General features: G+C 41.9%; 1 protein-coding gene across 3 annotated transcripts in view; it reads left to right on the forward strand.

Annotated features, from left to right (window-relative positions):
• The window catches only part of LOC136053936 (sodium channel protein type 5 subunit alpha-like), a 562080-nt gene extending 544847 nt beyond the window's left edge, over positions 1 to 17233 (forward strand). For all 3 annotated transcript variants that reach the window (XM_065744930.1, XM_065744928.1, XM_065744929.1), the window contains one exon: positions 17224 to 17233. The gene's annotated coding sequence lies outside the window, so the exon portion shown is untranslated. The remainder of the gene's footprint in view (positions 1 to 17223) is intronic.
• Positions 17234 to 20866: the final 3633 nt, after the last annotated feature.

Genomic DNA, 20866 nt, shown 5'->3' on the forward strand with positions numbered 1-20866 from the left:
ATCGAGGTACCATTTGCTTTTCCTGGATCTCACATCACTGTGACCTGGGACTGTGCCCTCAAGTAGGCAGCAGAGCGAATCAGAGAGTGCAAATTGCTTTAAAACTTGTGTAGGTGGATAATGAAAAATGGAGACAAAAGCAGTTCTCTGTGAGAAGATACTGAGAGTAACCTTTCCTGAAAACATAATTATCCCTCCTGTTGGCATAACCTATTCTTTCATGTCTTTCATGTTTTTACTGAACTCTGATATTCAGCGCAAGAAAAGACTCAAAGACATTATCTGGATTATTAATTCCAGGTTGTGCTCTTCTGAACTGTTTATTTGCAAGCAAATGCTTAAAAAAGACCCTTAAAAATAAATAAATATACTCCTCTTGTATTTACGTACCAGAAGAAAGTTTCGAAGTTAGACAAAAAATAGTATTTCCTCTTCCTCCTCCAGCTGTAAACCCATATGCTTCCCCTTCACATTTTCCAAACTTTCTTTTCTGTTTGTTGACTTGCTTTCTTCTGACTATAGCTTTGAGTAGATATTACCTTCACCTGAGTGCCTCACCAGTTCTGTTCCTCACCAGTTGTGGCCCAAGTGGCTTTTAAAAGTCAAACCAACCTTGCTTTTAACAGATCATGCACTCAAGAAGAGCCTTAAAAAATGTAAAGAACTGAATGGTTACAGATAAGAAAGAAAAGCCCTCATTCTGCTGAAAGTCTTGGCTTTCTCTCTGGCTCTGGACACATTCCTGGAGCAGAGGTACCCAGAGCCCACACGGATGCTGCACACAGTTTTCCTGCTGGGAGAATCTAGAACTTAATTTATCGTACATGTTTACCAAGCTGTCTTTGGGGACACTCATAATGATTCTGTTTTTATCTGGCAACAAAAGAGGACCAAGGTGCAATGATGTGAAGGAAGATACATTAGCTTTCAGAAGACAGGTAACATATCTTGCTAACATGCTCTATTCCATTTCCCCCCAATAGCTTAGAGCAGTGTTTTCCATTTAAAAATATCCTATCACCTCTGACAGATGGATTAAAGCTGAAAAACATCAATATTTTGGGAAAGTGGTACCTGCTAGCAAGGTAGATATAGGTTTGTCATTCAAGAGGTTTTATATTTCCTATGAAGTCCTTTTCCTGAGAAGCAACAACTATTTATTTTAAACTTTATCTACTGCTAAAGGCTTTTCTTTTTCTATGTCTTTTTTTTTTATCTTTTATTTTTGTTTGCAGTGTTTTGATTTTTTCAGTGGACACCTCATCTGTCAGTGGTGAGGAAGACTGGAAGTGCTTTTTCTTTGAATGTCTTGAAAGGTGAAGGCTTACAACCTGCCATTGCACCTGCTCAGAGTGGGTTACCAGAAGGACTTTGTGGCAAAAAGGACCAACGCCATCCCAGAAGAATATTTAAAGAGTTTTGATAACTGAACTTTTCTTTCTGTCACAAGAAAGATTGAATCAGTCGTGTTCGTACTCCTCATCATACTTCTGATGGGCTGTTCTGCTTATCTGATATTTCAGCTCAGATGCATCCCACCTAATAGTAGGCAGAGTCGCAGAAGTTAGGGCTGTCATTATCTGGGTGCCAGCTACAGTCACTGAGAAGAGACAGACACCTCAGGAAAGGGATTCACATCTGAAGAGGGTGAATCATGCTCTCAAGTTGCCAGCAATTCTCTGTTCCTCAAGATGCTGCTGGCACAAACAGCAGTAAGTCAGTACAATGAGGCTTCTAATTCAGGAGCCTTGGTAAAATGCCTGAAGTTTGATGGGTGAATCTAGACTGGTGACTCTCCCTCTCACCATATTTTCAGCTTAATGGAAAGAAAGATATTGAACATATTCACTCCTTTGCCACATAGGATTATTGTGAAGGGAGATGAGCAGCCAAAAAGGAAAAGAAGAATAAAGAAAAGAGAAACTTGAAGGTTTCTGAGGGGAAGTATTGAATTCTATCCTGCTATTGCTTTCTGGCTTTGTGAGCTGAGTTGCATGGCTTCTTGTATATGCCACCTCCATAGCCAGAAAGCTGCTCAAATACAGTATTTGGTTCTGGCCCAGAGCTCAGGAGGGAGAGTAGCTGAGGATTTGAAGATGATTTCCATCCGCTCCCCAACTAGTCTTCCCCAATATCTGGTGTGGCTAAACAGACACTGTCCTGGGAAGTACAGGGCTGGGAGGGATAGTGACTTTGGCCCAAACACTTGAGGTGATCGGATGGAAAAATATCAGCTCCCTCAGCTCAGTTCCAGATGATAAATTTCCCTCCTGGAGACTGATGTACAATATTTCTTCATCACAAGGACAAAGTGAAAAGAGTTAAAGGACCTGAAACATTTTAGGAATCAAAACAGTGCTAGGAGTTAAAAAAGCAGACTCAGATTGGGAAATCCAGTACTGAGGAGCTTAGCAACACAATCTTATTTGAGGGCCCCCTCTCCAAGATGTCCTGGTAGCTGTATGCATTGTTATTCTTACAGTCTTGATAAGTTAACATCACAGTGTGATTCCCCAGCTCCTTCCACCCTTGTCCATACTCCATCCTCATTTCTATGAGGGTATGTCTCGAACACAGTCACATTAGTTGCCATTTGTACTCAAGGAAGGTGCATTTACAGAAGGCCTTCAGACCACTGAAGATTTAAATCATGCAGTGGGGAGTCCTATTATTTTTCATAAAGAAACCCCAGAGCAACTGCATTGCAGTGGGACAAGAAAGGCTGTAAGGGTGATGCCATGGTGACATACTCCACAGACATGTCACAAGGTTAGTACTGAGGGCAAAACCTTCGTTTCCCATCTCCTCTTACCCATCACTTGGGAATCCCAAAGTGATGGATTGGAAAAGAAAATCCCAGCTGAATACGGGAATCAGTATAGGAGTGCTACAGGATGGGCTTCTAAACGGCCCAGATCTGTGGGTGGCTATAATTATCAGTGTTGCTTGACAGCAAGAAACTCAGGGAAACAAGAATTCATAGATTGTGCACCACCTGCTACCACTTATGAGTGCTCCTATGAGTAATTCCAGTGAAGTCAAGGAGGCTACCTGTGCTAATAGTGCTGTATCTTCTGGAAAGCAAAGTTCACATCCTGGACCTGAGAATTATTTCAAGCCTCTGAAAGTTCTTCTGCAAGTCACTTAATCATTTCTCTGCTCTCAGAGTTCCACACTGGAAGTTTTGCCTCGTACCTAATATCTTCCCAGTTAATGTTACCATGAATTAAAAATTATGTGTTCATTGCACTGTGTCTTGTCCCTGCACACATGTAATAGCAAGACACTACAGTCACCATAATACACAATTTGCTAAATACACTCTAATAAGATCTGATAGTTTCAGTACCTTTTTGGTTGCCATTTTTCACCTGAGTGACATGCTTATCCGTTTTGGTATATAAACTTCTACAAGGTCATGTAGAATGTTGTGTTTTACTGTGATTGATAGCACGGTGCAAAGAAGTGTGACTGATCCATGCAATCCTGCCTCAAACCATTTTCCTTCAAATCGCTAAGGGTTAGAATATCTTGGGAAGGGAAGGGAAGGGAAGGGAAGGGAAGGGAAGGGAAGGGAAGGGAAGGGAAGGGAAGGGAAGGGAAGGGAAGGGAAGGGAAGGGAAGGGAAGGGAAGGGAAGGGAAGGGAAGGGAAGGGAAGGGAAGGGAAGGGAAGGGAAGGGAAGGGAAGGGAAGGGAAGGGAAGGGAAGGGAAGGGAAGGGAAGGGAAGGGAAGGGAAGGGAAGGGAAGGGAAGGGAAGGGAAGGGAAGGGAAGGGAAGGGAAGGGAAGGGAAGGGAAGGGAAGGGAAGGGAAGGGAAGGGAAGGGAAGAGAGGAGAGAAGAGAAAGAAGAGAAGAGAAGAGAAGAGAAGAGAAGAGAAGAGAAGAGAAGAGAAGAGAAGAGAAGAGAAGAGAAGAGAAGAGAAGAGAAGAGAAGAGAAGAGAAGAGAAGAGAAGAGAAGAGAAGAGAAGAGAAGAGAAGAGAAGAGAAGAGAAGAGAAGAGAAGAGAAGAGAAGAGAAGAGAAGAGAAGAGAAGAGAAGAGAAGAAAAAAGAAAAGAAAAGAAAAGAAAAGAAAAGAAAAGAAAAGAAAAGAAAAGAAAAGAAAAGAAAAGAAAAGAAAAGAAAAGAAAAGAAAAGAAAAGAAAAGAAAAGAAAAGAAAAGAAAAGAAAAGAAAAGAAAAGAAAAGAAAAGAAAAGAAAAGAAAAGAAAAGAAAAGAAAAGAAAAGAAAAGAAAAGAAAAGAAAAGAAAAGAAAAGAAAAGAAAAGAAAAGAAAGAAAAGAAAAGACACCAACCAGGCAACCAACAAAAACTACTAAAAGCCCAGTTCAGAAGTCTAGAGCAGTCAGAACTGAAGTACCCATCATGCCTGTTAATAACTTGCAAAAGTTTTTACTGTAAGATTTGGAATGCGACAGTAAAATTCTGCAACACACAGAGGTGTGGGAGGAACAGAAATTACACTTAGAGTTTGAGTCTGGAAATTTGTGCCTGAACAGGGAAAAGCAAGGGATGTGTTTAATCAACAGGCTCAAGCACTCTCTTCTTATAAGAGAGAACAAGACGGCACTTTAACTTAATAACTCCTTACAAATAGCAAGTGAAAAACACAGATTGGACGTCAGCACTGCTCAGAAGGCAGAAGAAAGACAAAATGGAGTTAGAATTAGCATGTCCTTTACACACACACATGCACTATGCACTGCAGAGCGATTTGTTCAGTGATCTCCCTATCTGTACTCCCAGCTGGATGTCTGGTGTCTTATCTCTATGTCCTGCAGTGCATCCTTTTATAAATTATATGCTTGATTCACTATGGGGGTTAGGAGCTTCGTCTGACAGTAGGGTGTTCTGGTGGGAGCAGTTGGATGCTCCTCAAACTCTTAGTAATACACCAACATTGAAATGGATAAGAAGAAGGAGGCTGAAGATCTAAAAAGGGGAAATCTTTGTTAAAAAGACTTTAGAGATCAAGGAACAGCAGTCACAGCATCTGATCAGCAGCCTTTTGCCCTCAGTAGAAGAGATCAAGCAAGAAAGGTAAGTCTGGTATCCTACCATTCCAGGGCAACAAGAGCCACAGTGAAACACCCGAATTGGATTTTATTTTAAAGATGAGCAAAAGGGACAGGATACTGAGGAATTAGAAATTTCTCCCCCTCCAACTGGACGTCAGGGTGAGATTGGAGTCTTCCAAGAGACAAACCATCAGCCTTCTTTCTGGGGTTCTCCCCAACCTTGGTGACCAGGACTGACTTTTTGCCCAATTCTCAGGCATCAATGTGGACTTGTATTAAAAGCTTATCTGCCTGTCCTGCCATGGCTTCCAGTCAGAGCCACATGTTTTTCCAAGCTGATACTTGCTGATACCAGTGCTGTCCTCCGTGGGTATGGAAGAAAGAAGTCATCCATGGACTAAGATTTCTGGGCGGAGGTGTCAGCCCGCCTCCTTCACAAAATGGTAATCAATACTGGGTTAATCAGAAAACAGAGATCAACTCTTTGGTCATTGAAAAACTTCTGCAGGCTTCAGGGTGATTCTGGAAATGTTCATGCCCTGTTCACATCAGACAAAAATATTGTATGTCCCCCTCTAGTATAGTTCCCTGTATTGGCCTAGAAAAGCTTGGAGGATAAGTTAAAGTTGAGCTTCCAGCAGCTGCAGCAAAAACAGCACTGAAAATATTTAAGGAGGTGATCTGTAGATAGCAACTCTTCTATTTTGCCATCTGAAATACTGGCATTCAAATGGTGCTATCTGTAGCGTGTATGTCCTGGAAGTGTTCCCAACACAAGTAGAGCTGGTGCTTAAAGAACACAAGAACAAGGCTGATCATCATGCACATTCTATCTGTAGCGTGTATGTCCTGGAAGTTCCCAACACAAGTAGAGCTGGTGCTTAAAGAACACAAGAACAAGGCTGATCATCATGCACAACTCAATAGCATTAGACCAAAAAGTGTATCCCAACCTTCCCATGTCAAATATTCACATCTTGTGATTGAACTAGAGCTCTTCTACACAAAGGCATCAAAATCTTGATTAATGTGGTTAATTAGCTCCATTGCAAATGAGATCACTTTCCTCTTTGACTGATTTTGTCCTTTTAATTCTAGGCTACTTGCACAAAGGGGGACTTTCCAGAAAAAATGCCTTTCAATGAGAATACGGCATTTCAACAAAGGAAAGATGAATTTCCCCTCTCCCTTTCAACAGGGAGAAATGGGGTTCTGACTACTGTAGTGTCACTCACTGAAATGACAGGTTAAGGATAAGTGTACATGATTGCAGACTGCAAGATGGTAAAGTATATGCAAACCCCTTTCAAATGCCAGAGTGTGTATTATTGTCTTTTCATTCAGGGAAAAAAAAAAGTAATTTTTTTGCTGTGTGAAAGGTAGAAATACTCACTTTGGGCATTGCAATCTAATCTCACTCTGCTTTAAACTTACTTACACAGGTCACTTGCAGAACTGAAAGATCCCTGGACCCATATCTGTGTTTATTAAACCAAGCTTGATTTTACTCCTTGGAATCCCTGAAGTTTTGTGAAGTGGTAGTATGAGCACTTTGTGTCTTCAGATTGGCGTGCCTGTGCCCGCACTCCTAATCCTGTGCAAAGACGAAAGGTTAATTAAGCCTGTGTTTGATTTATAAATGTTATCCCTTCTGCAGAGCAGAGTGCAACTCCAGCTAAAAGGCAATACTGTGTTGATTTGACTTCTACTGGCAGTTCCCTACATGCAGTCGTTTGTGGATATAAATAATGTTTTAAAGCAGGGAGTGGTTCTGGTGAAAACTAAGCCCAACTTTTGAACAAATCATGAAAAAGAGTAACTTGACTCATGCCATGATTTCTAGGAAGCTGAAGCAATTAATTCTTTCCCAGGAAAAAAATATGAGCCAAAATATAAAATTTCAATGTCCCATGGTGACAGCAAAAATTTATAAGTATGGCATAAAAGACAGCAGAATTCTCCACTTGTATACGAGAACAACGGTTTCTTTTAGGCCAGTGGAAATCTGGACTAGCTCCACTTGGACCACTGAATTTTCTATGGATTTACCCCAGGGCAAAGGAGAACAGAACACAATCCTTCATCCTTCTAGGTTTCCTTTTTCAGGCCTTTCCTTTCCAAAGAAGTATCAGAGTCAGACTTCAAGAAGGTAGTGTCAGTACAGCTCCAAAGTACAACCTGTTCATCATCACTGGTATCTGTGTGGAAATAAATGTCTGTGTTTCTGATGGTATTCCTTCTGATTGGTATCCCTCCCCAAAAGGGAGGGCTCCTTTGAAGAGCAAGCACCCTCAAATTCTGTTCTTATAATGTTACCATCTCTTTGGCAAAAATCAGATCTAATCCTGAATAATCACACCTATTTGCAATAGGATAATAAAGAATATGAAGCCATGTAAACCTCAGTCATTGTAGGAGAATTCAGCTCAGACTGAGAAACATCCTTGAGAAAATGTACTCCATTTCTGAGTGAAGATGGGTATCACTGGAAAGACACCTCTTCCAGAACAACAAACAAACACATTAAAACAGACCTGGTTTCACTCAAAAAGACACACCAGTATTTCCTCTTCTGCTAACATCTCTCCTACTGTCAGCCAGTCACGAATCTGTAAGAGAAAATGCTGTTTGTAGTCCCACATACGATACAAAGAATCAAAGCAGCCTGGAAGGTTTGTGGGGCCTCTGTTGTGCAGTTCTCCTTCAGTAGGGTTGGGCCAACACAAGGATGTAGGATGAGCACACTGTATCTGTGATGCTTCGCCACAGTGCTGCTGGCATTTCTGGAAGCTTCCAGGAAAGATCTCAGAGAGCAGTGCATCTTCCAGAGATGACTGTGATTTCTTACTTGGGTTAATAATAGGAAGGTCATGAAGCTATGAATTTTAATTTTCTTCCTGCTTGAACTGTTGTCACTCCATGTATGCCCAACAAGACAAGAGATAATGGTCTTAAGTTGCACCAATGAAGGTTCAGGTTGGATAGTAGGAAAATTTCTTCAAAAGAGTGGTAATGCACAGGCTGCCCAGTGAAGTGGTGTTCAAGAATCATTGAGAAGCGGCACCGAGGGACACTGTTAGTGGGCAAAATGGGATGGGCTGATGGCTGGACTAGATGCTCTTAGTAGTCTTTTCCAGCCTTCATAGTTCTACAATTCTATGATTCTATTCAGCAGAGCACTTACAAGCTTAATTTAAACATGAGCAGAAGTCCCACCAACGTATCGCCTCTTCCGCGAAGAGGAGCCCTGAGGCTGCCTGAGAATCCAGACGGGGCTCGGTGAGAGCCTGCAGGTGCCTGCACGACGTTTGCCAAAGGGTGTTGGGCTGAAGGAGGTGTTTCAGAGCTGGATCCCAAGCAGAGCCAAGTGTGAGGGAGGAAGCCAGGGATGTAAACCCAGACTTGGCCGACACACTTTGCACCCATAAAGAGACCCTTAGTTAGATTCATGTTACCAAGCTAGCTCAGCTGCAGCTCAAAATTCAGTCTAATGTTTGCTCTGCTTTCATGCAGGTAATATCCTCGTAGCAGTGGTTTATGCTACTGTAGGAAAAGTATTTTAAACACTTTAATGGCCTGCGTTATACCCATCCTTCCCTTCAGTGGGTGCAAATAATTGCTGGTGCAATTTTGTACCCCCAGTTATTTGCAGTTATGGTGCGTGTCACTGACGTGTCTAACTAGCTGATAAGATACGTGGGTGCCATCAGATGCTGTAATTAGAAGTTTAAATGACACGAACTGCACCCACACAGAACTGCAAGTGCAAAATTGCATCTGTAACATCTCAGCAGCAACAAAGAGAGGAAGGGCTTGGAAATTTGTCCTTGCAAATGTTAATTTGCATGGCAATAAGCTTGAGCCTATTTGGCAAATACACTGTCATTACACAGGATTTAAACCAATTGATTCTAAACAACCTGAGAACGTTCAGACACTTAGCATTAGACACAGCATCTTGAAAAATTATGCTAGTCTGTTCAACTAGGGCAAAGAAGTTTTCCCCTCGATTAGGTAACATGTAACTCATGTCTTTGTTATTGCCTTCACTGTGGCAAAAGTAAGCAAAAGTCTTCGCTTGCGATGACAGGTTTTTATAACAATTTCTCAAGGCTGCAACACGATGTAAGTACATTTCGTATTTCACGATAAGCAAATGGCATGCAACAAATGAGAAGGTTTTTGCTCTGGAGTTTCTCTTGGCACCATAATCGTACAAAATACGATCATATATTCCGGCCTAATGCAAGGCAGAAATAATAATCCAACACCTCCTTGTAGACATTATCCACTGTGTTGGTAAACTTAAAGGAGTGCTCCATCATTTTACTGGGAAGAACTGATGTATTTTGAGGTTAGATAAGAATCAGTGGTGTTTCTCCTATTTCTCCCTCACTTGAGGTCCCGCGGCCCCACACGTAAACATCCCGTGCACTGTGGTGTGTGCAGCATAAATGGAAATGTTTCCTCAAACTGTTTGCTAATTCTCCCTCTCTTCTGTCCAGGGGAGGCTGAGAGAAGAATAGAATTAAATCAAACAGAACGAGCTTAAGAAAAGTGTAACAGAAAAAAAGGGTAGAAAGGGTAAAATAAAAATGCAGAAAGAGGGGGAGATTATGTCCTTTCATCTCTGCTACTGTTTTTGGGCTAGGTACCTAAGTACTTCACCTTTTGAGAAGACCATGACAGAGGAATGCAGTGCAAGCCCTGGCACGATCCACTGCTGCAGGTTCGCAACGCTTGGCCTGCTAAAGGCAGGAAAGCAGTTTTTTGGCAAGGAGCAGCATTTTAGCTTTTGAGAGCAACCAAGAGAAGATGTGGATGGCCCATCCCTGGAGATGCTCAAGGCTGGGATGGATGGATCCCTGGGCAGCCTGATCTGGTGGAAGGCAGCCAGCCATGTCAGGGGATTGGAAATGGTTGGGCTTTGAGGTCTCTTCCAACCAAAACCATTCTATGATTCTGGGAAGATGCAGTGATGTCTATCCTTGGTACTCCCCAGTCTCTCCAGAGCCACACTGTCCCTCAGTCAACCTGTGCTTGTTTCTGCAGTTGGGATATTTCTTCACCCAAGTTTCTAAGGAGTTTCAGAACCTCCAGGAATGCCGATCCTGAGTTCAGCTTTTCTCTTCATCAGACTCTATGAAGAGCCAGCTCTGGAGCTGGCACCTCCTGTGCATTTCAAAGCAGCTCAGAGGCAGCTTCCTGCTGCATCTAGTCCCACTCCTCATCTCTCGTCTCTACTTCAAACACATTGCAGCTGACCCTAGAAGAAACCAGCCAAAATCCCAGCTACCCCAGAAGCAGTCCTGGGAGAGCATATCTCGCTAATGGCAAACAGCTGCAGTCATTAGTGTTATCTCGGGGGATCTGGACTTCAACAGTGAAGGTCCCAGGTTCAGATCCTGTTGACAGTCTGTAAGATTAATACTAACAATCTTGCGCAGCAAAATACTGCGGGGATCACCTTCTCTGAGGCCTCAGGTGCTTGGGAGAGCAGACAGCCGATGATGTATGAGACACTGTGTTGTCTTCTTGGCTGGATAAACAGAATAATGCCCTAGTGGCTTTAAAACTTCTTTTTTCCCTACTTCTTTTCTTTTTCTTTTTTTTCCTTTTTCAGATGTCTTGTATTATGGCTGTACATAGACTGATGGTTTCACATCATCCAAACAGAATATCTGTTCTAAACAGGGAGCACAGAATTCTTGTTGTTGAACCTGTGGAGATGTTGGCTGCATCATCCAAGCCATCCCACTCAGGTCCCCATGCCCACTGTGGGATGCAAATAGGCATTACAAGATAGCAGGTTCCTGGATCAACCTGGGACCAGAGTGTGAAGAGCACGTGGCTGTGCTTTTAATGGCTCTTAAAGGACATCTGGATGCACCGTGCTGCTTTGAGAACACCAACTTTCACCTCCATCCTCAGGGACACAGCAAAGGCCAGAGGAACCACCTCCTATAGGTAGGATTCGGCTGTGATAATAAGGAGGCCACTGCGGCCATAAATAATCTGTTTTCCACCGTCTCCACAGCCCGCGTGGTGTGAAAAGCTGGACAAGGATTTGTAAATGAATTGAGCCCAAGAGTAATTACACGTTCCTGCAGATTACTTGGTGCCGTAATTGCACTTAGTATTTACCATGTGACCTAAGCCAGAAATAATCATGTATTTACTTTATATTTATATTGTAACGTGCCATGTACTGTAATTATACTGCCACTCCATGGTACTTAACACATCATCGAATGTTCCACAATTATCATGTTAGTAAATAGCACTTACTGAGATTTGTGGCCTATAATTTCAAGTATTACCTGCTAAAGATTTAGTGTAGTAATTTTTAAAAAAATCTGTTTCATGACAATGTCATCTCATATTAAAAAAAAAATGCAAAGTTCTACCACTTAGAAATCAGTTTTTAGAAATTCTTAATTTGAAAATACAAAGGAAAAGCTAGATTTTGAATGAAAGACTTTTGCAGTAATGCAATGGACAATTCCATAATGAATTCTTTGAATTCTGCTACTCAAGGTTGTGGAAGGTTAAAAGTGAAAAGTTCCAAGCTTTTTCAAGTGATTAAATGAAGATACTAAATCCAACTTGAGACTCTTACAGAAAAAAAATTATTAATATTCACTCAACTTCTCTCATTTAATTCTGATTAAATCTTTGAGCGGTTAAAATCAGAATTTTTACCTTAGATTTTCTGAACGGACTTATGCTTATGCACATATTTGTTTCAGAAGTACTCCCCTTGATTTCAGTAGTTACTCATGTGACTATAAAGCGAAGTGTGTGCTTAAGCACTTAGCTGGTCCAAAGCCAAGGTTTAAGTATGGAAGTCTTAAACCACTGGTCACAATAAACTCATTTAAGCAGAAAAGCTTAGGAATATTCTCAGATTTTTATGATTATCCCCTCAGCAGAACTCTTCATACTGTAACAGAGGTGGATGCCTTATTTCTCCCAAAAATTCAGTCAGGAGCCCGGATATGCAACTCGGGACAATACCCATGCTAGATACGTTACAAAACCAGAAGAAAGCCACCCCAAGCTTCTCTTCCTTGTTGGTACTTTATTTCTTGGCTTGATACACAGCCCCATAGAACTGGATTGTATGTGGAGACCCAAACGTGGAATTAGGGATGCATTTTTTCCTCTGATTTAAGAACACAGACAAGCTATTACACTTAAATGAAAGGATGAAATCCTGGCTGCACACGTAGGCAGCAGCTGAAGTCTACATAGTCCAGTTTTCTCCCTCAAAACCTTCAGCCTTGATCTGCCCAATACATACAAACGAGCTTAACTTTAAACACCGATAGTATCATTTACCTCATTAACTAGAGCTGGATGAATAATTCATACTGCATAATTTATCCAATGATTCTCACTTCTTTTTGTGTTTGTGAATTGTCTGCAAATAGATTCTTGATTGGACTCTTCATCTAAAATTATTTGCAGGTTTCTTTGGTGAATCATAATCAGTCTGCAGATCATTTGAGCGGTACACAGCGAGCAGTCACAGTTTGGAGCTCACGCTGTGTGGGTTCACTGTAGGAGCGTCAAGGTAACGCTCCTGTTCTCTCGCTGGAAAATCTTATGTAACTAACCAACAGCAGTACGAGTTTTGAACTGCACACATGAGCGTAAAACTTGGAAATTCACACCCTTGCTGAGTGTTGTTGTCAAATTCAGAACCTTCCTTCAGTGAACGGTCAAACAGCATTACAGAGAAGCAAATACCAAAGCGGCGTGTAGCAGATCTGAGGGCTTGGAAACATGAGCAAACTTACTGGAGGGCACCAAATTTCAACCTGACAGCTGATCCATGATAGCTGTTCCTGTGAATGCTCTCAGGCTGAGGCAGCCTGAATTTACGGAGCCTCTCCTCAGCAAGGGCCAGACTAGCAGATTACTGCATGCTTGCTGTAGGGGAGGAATTTCCAAATGAATGTGGAACAGCAATCCCAGATTGACTTGGTCATATTCCTGAGGCTGGAATTTTTCTTCCACCTACTTACCCTATTTACTCTAGAAAAGGAATCTCACCCTGGCAAAGTATCTTCTGCAAAGGCACCGTGGTTACTTGCTAAGTGCTCAGATCTGCTGCATACATGGAAGCTCATAGGGCTAGAAGTTTCAGCAAGATTTCTCCCTGACTGTACTGGTCCCTGTGAGCAGAGACAAGAAGCCAGTCTGCTTTCAACTACCATAGCTCCCACTCCTACTTCACTGCATGTTAGCAACCTGAATTTGGTGAGCAAACCAGCAGACAATTCCTCTTCAACCCCTACGCTGCATCCCATTCTGCAGAGCTCCCTGAGCAAATCCTTCAAACCCATTGACCCTATCACAATTTAAGGGCTTGCTTGCTATAAGCCTCATGCAAACGTGCTTTGTAGAGTGGGTTTGGTTTAGTAGATCAGGACTTTTGTTCTACATAGGGAAATTTTGTCTGATTAAATCATTACTGTAAAATAACATAATAACCCTTCAAAAATAGAAGCACGCAAGCCTAAAACCAATGCAACGCAGCCCAGGGCTACATTCAGTATGTAAAGATTAATATAATTTGGGAGAAAAAAAAATCAGTTATCATAAAACAGTCCCCAAGGTGGTCAGAGGCAGAGTAGACTTTCAAGTACATCATTTTGCAGAGAACGAGGCAGCGATGAATATGCAGAAGAGGGTTGGAGCTGTCAGATGCATTTCGATGAAGCCATGTGACCAACTGCCCCTCTGACCCATGTATAAGACTTAGAAGGGAAGAGCCTCGTTTTAAGCACCGACTCGGAATACAAAGCAATCATGCCTATCGCTGCTTCATGTACTGCTGAGCAAAAAGGTGGTTTTTGCAGGAGGAAGATCACAAAAGCAGGGAGGATCTCCCAGGCTCAGCATTTGTTCAAACATGAAGAAAATGTCAAAGAAATTTTTAATGAGTACCAGGCTATGTGTTGCTGCAAAGAGACTATGGGAGACCAGAATATATATATATATATATATTTTACTTTTCATAGGAATAGATGCTATGATTATCATCAGCCAAGATAATGGATTCAGTGTTCCATCTTAGCCGTGCCTGTCAATTTTGGCACAATAGTCTGATATGAAAAGTGCAAATAGGAAAAGATGGCAGTGAATAACTTCTATAACGTTAGGGCAGGTGAGCTCCCGCAGTGATGTGATATGTTTTTTTCATACCTGAGGAAATATTTGCTCTTGGCAGGCACATCATTAGCTTTATTCCATAAAGCTGTAGGAATAGGGAACTACAGGAGTAGCACAGGAACTTATTCTGTGTATTGATCTGCACAAGAAGGATGTGGAGCTGTTGGAGCAGGTCCAAAGGAGGCCACAAAGATGATCAAAGGGCTGGAGCACCTCTTCTGTGAAGAAAGGTTGGGGGAGTTGGGCTTGTTTAGCTTAGAGAAGAGAAGGCTCTGGAGAGACCTCACTGCTGCCTTACAATACTGGAAGGGAACTAATAAACAGGAGGGAGATCAACGTTTACTTGATAGTGATAGGATGAAGTAGAACCGCTTTAAACTAAAAGATGAGAAATTTAGGTTAGATGGTAGAAAGAAATTCTTTACTCAGAGGGAAGTGAGGCACTGGCACAGACTGATATGGTTGCCTCTTCCCTTGAGGTGCTCAAGGCCAGGTTGGATGGGACCTGGGCAGCCTGAGCTGTGGGGGGCAGCCAGCCCATGGCAGGGGGTTTGGAAGTGGGTGATCTTTAAGGTTCCCCTCCAACATAAGCCATTCTGTGATTCTATGATTGAACTGCCCTGTTTTTAAGAAAACTGTATTGGAACTAGACATGATACCAGCACTGAGATTTTCAAGAGAACAAATTGTCTTCTGTGCTCTGGTCTGAGCTGGTAGACATATTTAAAAGACAAGGGATGTGCAACTGCTGTTCTGTTGAGTCCTATATGAGCAAGGCAACTTGGATATAGGATGAACTCATGAAGTAATATCCAAAAACTTAGACTCTGTGATCCAGATTGTGATCACCAGTTAGACCCACGTGGTCTCTGGTACCAACATGTTCTACTCACCCTCAAGGCACAGATCTGAATATGATCCCTATACTTCAGAGGGGTTTAGTCAAGTGGAACTAGACAAATCCATGTCCTAGTGGGATCTTTGATGTAATCTCATTCACACTACATAACCAGCGAACTTCCCCATTTTCTAAGCTTACACGCAAACATAACCTAGAAGAGAATCCTGAATCCAGGACCAAGAGTTCCAAAGGAATCCCTTTTCAGTATCTAAAGGGGCTATAAAAAAGAGGGGGACAGACTCTTTAGCAGGGTCTGTTGTGACAAGACAAGGGGAAATGGTTTCAAATAAAAGAGGGGAGATTTAGACTGCATATAAGAAAGAAAAGTATTTACTGAGGCACTAGAATATGTTGCCCAGAGATGTGATGGGTGCCCTGTCCCTGAAGACATTCAGGATCAGGCTGGACAGAGCTCTGATCACTTGATGGAGCTCTTAGGTACCCCTGCTCATTGCAAGGGAGTTGGACCAGATGGCCTTTAAAGGTCCCTTTTCATTCAAATGATTGTATTTTTCTGTGATAATCCCTGGCACTTACAGATTCAGTCTCATCCTTGCTGGAGAAGAACCAGAGTGGACACAGTACTCAGTGGGGCACATATCTTGCCAATGAGTTTGGGTCATTTTGAGACACTTGTTCTCTCCTTTAAATTCTTTCCTGCAGCAAAACAGTCTGATGTAATGAACTTTTTACATGACCCATGAGCTTAGAGCTTTTGCTGCTATGCATGTGCCATTGATTAGAGTGGCTGCAGATGGTTTTATTTTAGATAATCAAGCTTGCTGAGGTTTGCCAGCATCAGAACAAAAGCATAGTTTCCCCACTTACTAACCAAATTTGCAGCCAAGACACTTGAATTGATCTCAGTTCTGATGGATGGTGAGAAAGTGGGGAGGGGGAAATAGCAGCTTTCCCATATACCTCAAGCCAGGTGGCTCATACCTATGCACACCACGTTTCACCTCCATATGAGACAAATTATACTCCCTTTTGGTCCTAAACAGGCAAAAACAACCACAAATAAATGTTTTCTTTTAACAATTCCCATGCTGCCCAGCTACGTAATAACAGTGTATTGAGTGGCTGAAAACAAAGCAGAAAACAACAGCAGTTACAACAACCCACACATACACAAAAGCCTCCGGAGCTGGAATTCTTCCTGTGAGAAGTCTCCAACCTGTTCATCTTTAGGATGAGACTCTGACATGTGCAGGACAATGATGGTGTTTAGGTGCAGATGAAAATGTCCAGCTCTTTGCCCCTTGCCATGTGCAAAGGGATGGATGGAAACAGTGGGAGAAAAAATATGGGATGATACCCAGCTGAGACCAGATAACCATCAACTTTTGCTTAGCTCCCATGCTGAATATCCCATCAGAGCCTCAGAAATGCGTTTGCTTTCCAAGGTGGTGTTTGCTTAGACAAGAAGGCTTGCTCTTGGAAACGTTCATTCTGAGGTCTTTAAAACTACACATTATACTTATAGAACAAGAGAGAGAAGGAAAACACACACACACACACACACACACACACAGGGAAAGAAAATAGAAAAATTGAAAGAAAAACAAAAGAATGCAAGAGATAAATCAATAGAAGGCATTTTGCAGCTGGGGTGACATAGACAAAGTGCATTTAGAACCACAGACACTTGACTTCGGGGCTGAGGGGAGAAGGTTGTTTTATTCTGTGCTTTGCCTCTTAATATTTTTCAGATTAACAGTTTGCAATTCTCTGCTGAGCTGTAAGGTTTTGGAGGCACTGCCTGCTGGAACGTTTTGATCAGTGTAAGCTGGGGCATTTCCAACAGACAGGTTTATTAACTGATTTACTGACCACATGAATTTTGCGTAGCTGAAACAATTTAGCTGGTCTCTTTCTCTCCGCTTTCCCCACACCTCCCGATTATTAATCATTAGGGAACTTTCTTACTTTTGCATGAAAACATTCCCCAGACAGTGCTGCATTGCCTCTAGTCACACACAACATGACAGATCCACTGCTTTGCTAAAATTTTCCTTCTGTAGCAAATCATGGTACAAAGCAAGAGGAGATTGACCTCTACATGGGAGATGTTTTGAAAAGATGTAATGTTTTTGAATGTATATTCTGGACATACTGAAGATAGATGTTTACAGCCACTGCCATCTCAGAGAATTTTGGAGTTTTACTTGGAGCTCTCCATGAATGCATCTTCAAGAGCAGAGAACTTCCTTTTGGAGAACTTCAAGGACTGCCTGGACATGATCCTGGGCACCCTACTCTAGGTGACCCTGCTGGAGCAGCAGTTGGACCAGATGGACTCATAAGTCCTGCCAACCTCAACCAGACTCTGTAAATTATCACTTTGGTTCAAGTGGCAGAGCCATTGAAGGTCCTACTGTGGACTCCATTAGAGGAACTAGAGCTGTAGGGGGAGATGTTGAATACAGACAAGAGAGGATTCACCCTTTAGTTTAACAGGAATTTATGTGAGGTATTTGACCACCACTTTCTTTCTTCTTTTTCTTTCTTTCCTTCCTTTCCTTCCTTTCCTTCCTTTCCTTCCTTCCTTTCCTTCCTTCCTTCCTTCCTTCCTTCCTTCCTTCCTTCCTTCCTTCCTTCCTTCCTTCCTTCCTTCCTTCCTTCCTTTCCTTCCTTCCTTCCTTCCTTTCCTTCCTTTCCTTCCTTTCCTTCCTTTCCTTCCTTTCCTTCCTTTCCTTCCTTTCCTTCCTTTCCTTCCTTTCCTTCCTTTCCTTCCTTTCCTTCCTTTCCTTCCTTTCCTTCCTTTCCTTCCTTTCCTTCCTTTCCTTCCTTTCCTTCCTTTCCTTCCTTTCCTTCCTTTCCTTCCTTTCCTTCCTTTCCTTCCTTTCCTTCCTTTCCTTCCTTTCCTTCCTTTCCTTCCTTTCCTTCCTTTCCTTCCTTTCCTTCCTTTCCTTCCTTTCCTTCCTTTCCTTCCTTTCCTTCCTTTCCTTCCTTTCCTTCCTTTCCTTCCTTTCCTTCCTTTCCTTCCTTTCCTTCCTTTCCTTCCTTTCCTTCCTTTCCTTCCTTTCCTTCCTTTCCTTCCTTTCCTTCCTTTCCTTCCTTTCCTTCCTTTCCTTCCTTTCCTTCCTTTCCTTCCTTTCCTTCCTTTCCTTCCTTCCTTCCTTCCTTCCTTCCTTCCTTCCTTCCTTCCTTCCTTCCTTCCTTCCTTCCTTCCTTCCTTCCTTCCTTCCTTCCTTCCTTCCTTCCTTCCTTCCTTCCTTCCTTCCTTCCTTTCTGTTTTTGAATAACTTGCAACATGAAGCATGAAAACAGCACACTGCAAAAAGATTACCCAATCAAAACTACTCCCTATTATATGGCCTTAATTTGCCAGCTCAAGAGAAAAATAGCTTCTATAAAGAACATTATCCATGTTTAATGATAAATTTTCTTGTTTGAAGAACTTGCTTTATATTCTTTGCACTGGAGCTAGTTAAAAAAGGAAGATGAAGAAGAAAGTAAAGCTCAGAAAGAAATATTTTGGAAGAAAACCTTTCAACATTTAAGCAAGAAAGCTTCAAAAACTTGCATCTGTTCTCCAGCAAGTAAAACCACAGATTTTTTTTTTCTCCGTATTTTGATTTTTTGAGGGAGCAGAAACATTTTCAAGTCTGGAATATTTCTTTTTCTATTTCTTTGCACTGCTCGTTGGAGAACAAAATTTTCTTGGTAGAAAACACCTACCCATGGACTTGAAGGAACTTCACCCAAGCTCACAAATACATATATCCTCATGAGGTCCTTGCAATCATAGGAGATACTGTGGCCATAAATTCCATGTAGAAACCAAGGCAAAAAAAAAAAAGAAAAGCCCTCAAGGTCCCATAGTGATATTCTGTTGGCAAAATATCATCTAGGTTGTCCAGATCTCTTCTTTGTGCTTTAGCTCTAGATTCACCTCTTCCCAGAGACAGGATACACAGAGGAAGTCCTACAGGGACAGCACACTTTGTGCCTTTACTTGTCCCTATAATTCACCAAATAATTCCGAGTTAAGAGATAACAGAACTTGTGAAGTCATTTTTCCCACAAACTTAATACATACAGAGGGATTCTCTTGTCTCCCCACAGCCTTTCTCCAGGGAAGGCATTAAAATGATGTGCCTCTGTACTGTCTGTTTTAATGAAACTTGTAGGACTGAGATATCTGTGAGACCTATGTCAAATTAGATTGAAACAGGCCAACAGCCTTAGAAGGTAGCAAGGGAACACATACAGAGACACAGAGATCATGTAAATTTTATTTTCTGAGGAAAACAGGCTGCAAATACATCCTCTGCCTTTTATGTACATTTATATACCTGCTGAAAGATCAACAATAATTTATTTCATGGTTATATTTTTGTTTCTTTATGCAGAAACAAGTGTCCTAAAATACATCAACATCCAGTGTCCTGATGGTCTACCAGAAGAAATCTGTTCTCAAGGTATTTTTGGCCTTACTAGAGGCAGAAATATGGAGGCTGCATACTAAAATTCTGTTTTTGCAGTATTGGCAGCCTAAGTTTGCAAACAGAAACAGGATCTCTAGGCCAAACAGTAAGGCAACTCTTGGTTTTCATGGCACAGCCAATCACCTTGCTGCGGAATTATTTTTCCCAAATCAGTTTCTACATGTTCAGCTCTTGGCACAGATCTTTCAGGAGAAAAAGGAAAAAAGTGGACCTCACTAAATCACAAGACAAAGACTTCTTTCAGAGGCTTGTTAAAAGAATAAGACCTGTATGTAAAGTGATATCCTCATTGTGAGTATGTAAGGGGATCTCCTCTGCTGTCAAACAGAGACTGCTTTCCTCTTAAAGGGACTTTCTTAGAAGTGGTAAAAGTTTTTTGCCAATCACTGAGCCATTCAAACCCAACTCAGGAGAGATCAACACTTGTCAGTGCCTGACAGCTATCCAGTTACCTTCTTTGCAAATCGACCAAGAGGTTTTCAGCTGTGCTCCTGCTGAACAGAAAATCCCATTAACCAAGGCTCCTATCCCCAATTTAATGGCAGGTTCCTCCATCTGAGCAGTGACACAACCTCACAGGGCCAGGAAGAGCAGCTTATTCCCTCTTCCCTTCAGGTTGCTAAGCCCAGGACAGAGCTAAGACATATCAACAGCCTGGGTTTATGTTGCCTCTGTACATGCTGTACCTGTTCTGTAGATAAAAAAGGAACTTCAATTTCCAGCGCTGTCAATGCAGTGACTTTTAATCAGTAAATTCCCTTTCTAAGACAGGCAGGAAAAAAAAATCCTCATCTGAAAAAAAATATCAAATGCATTTTCAGCCAGAAGACATAAATATAACCAGAAAGCCATTTGGAAATGCTTTCATCTGACAACTGACATGCTTAGATCATCTGCAGCCCACCCTGCGCTTTTCTCACTAGAGAAATTAAACACTAGGAGAGCTGCTCCTGCTTTGAATACTTCACTTAAATATTTTCTGGCACAGACTCTCCCAAAGGCAGCAGTAGCAGTCTCATTGCTTGGGACAGGCAAATCTACCTCTACTTTTCATGAGACACAACAGTGAGTACTGTGGGACATAGGTAGAAACAGGCTAAGATTCAGAAGTTCTTTTCTCATGAAAAACTTCTTGCTGGAGAGGTCCTGGCACTCACTTCCCAGAGTGGGTTCTTGGCTTCTTCCTCACTGGTGTGTGTGCACCAATTCATTTTGGATCATTGGCTGAATTTTGGGACAGTGCCTGATTCTCTTTGAATCCCCAGTATGCTCCAAATCCCAGTTTATGCATGTGCATTCAGGAAGCATTTCCTT

This window comes from Cyrtonyx montezumae, unplaced genomic scaffold, assembly GCF_038088225.1.
Source record: "Cyrtonyx montezumae isolate F1298 unplaced genomic scaffold, pur_monq_1.0 scaffold_32, whole genome shotgun sequence".
In the NCBI taxonomy this organism is placed as follows: domain Eukaryota; kingdom Metazoa; phylum Chordata; class Aves; order Galliformes; family Odontophoridae; genus Cyrtonyx; species Cyrtonyx montezumae.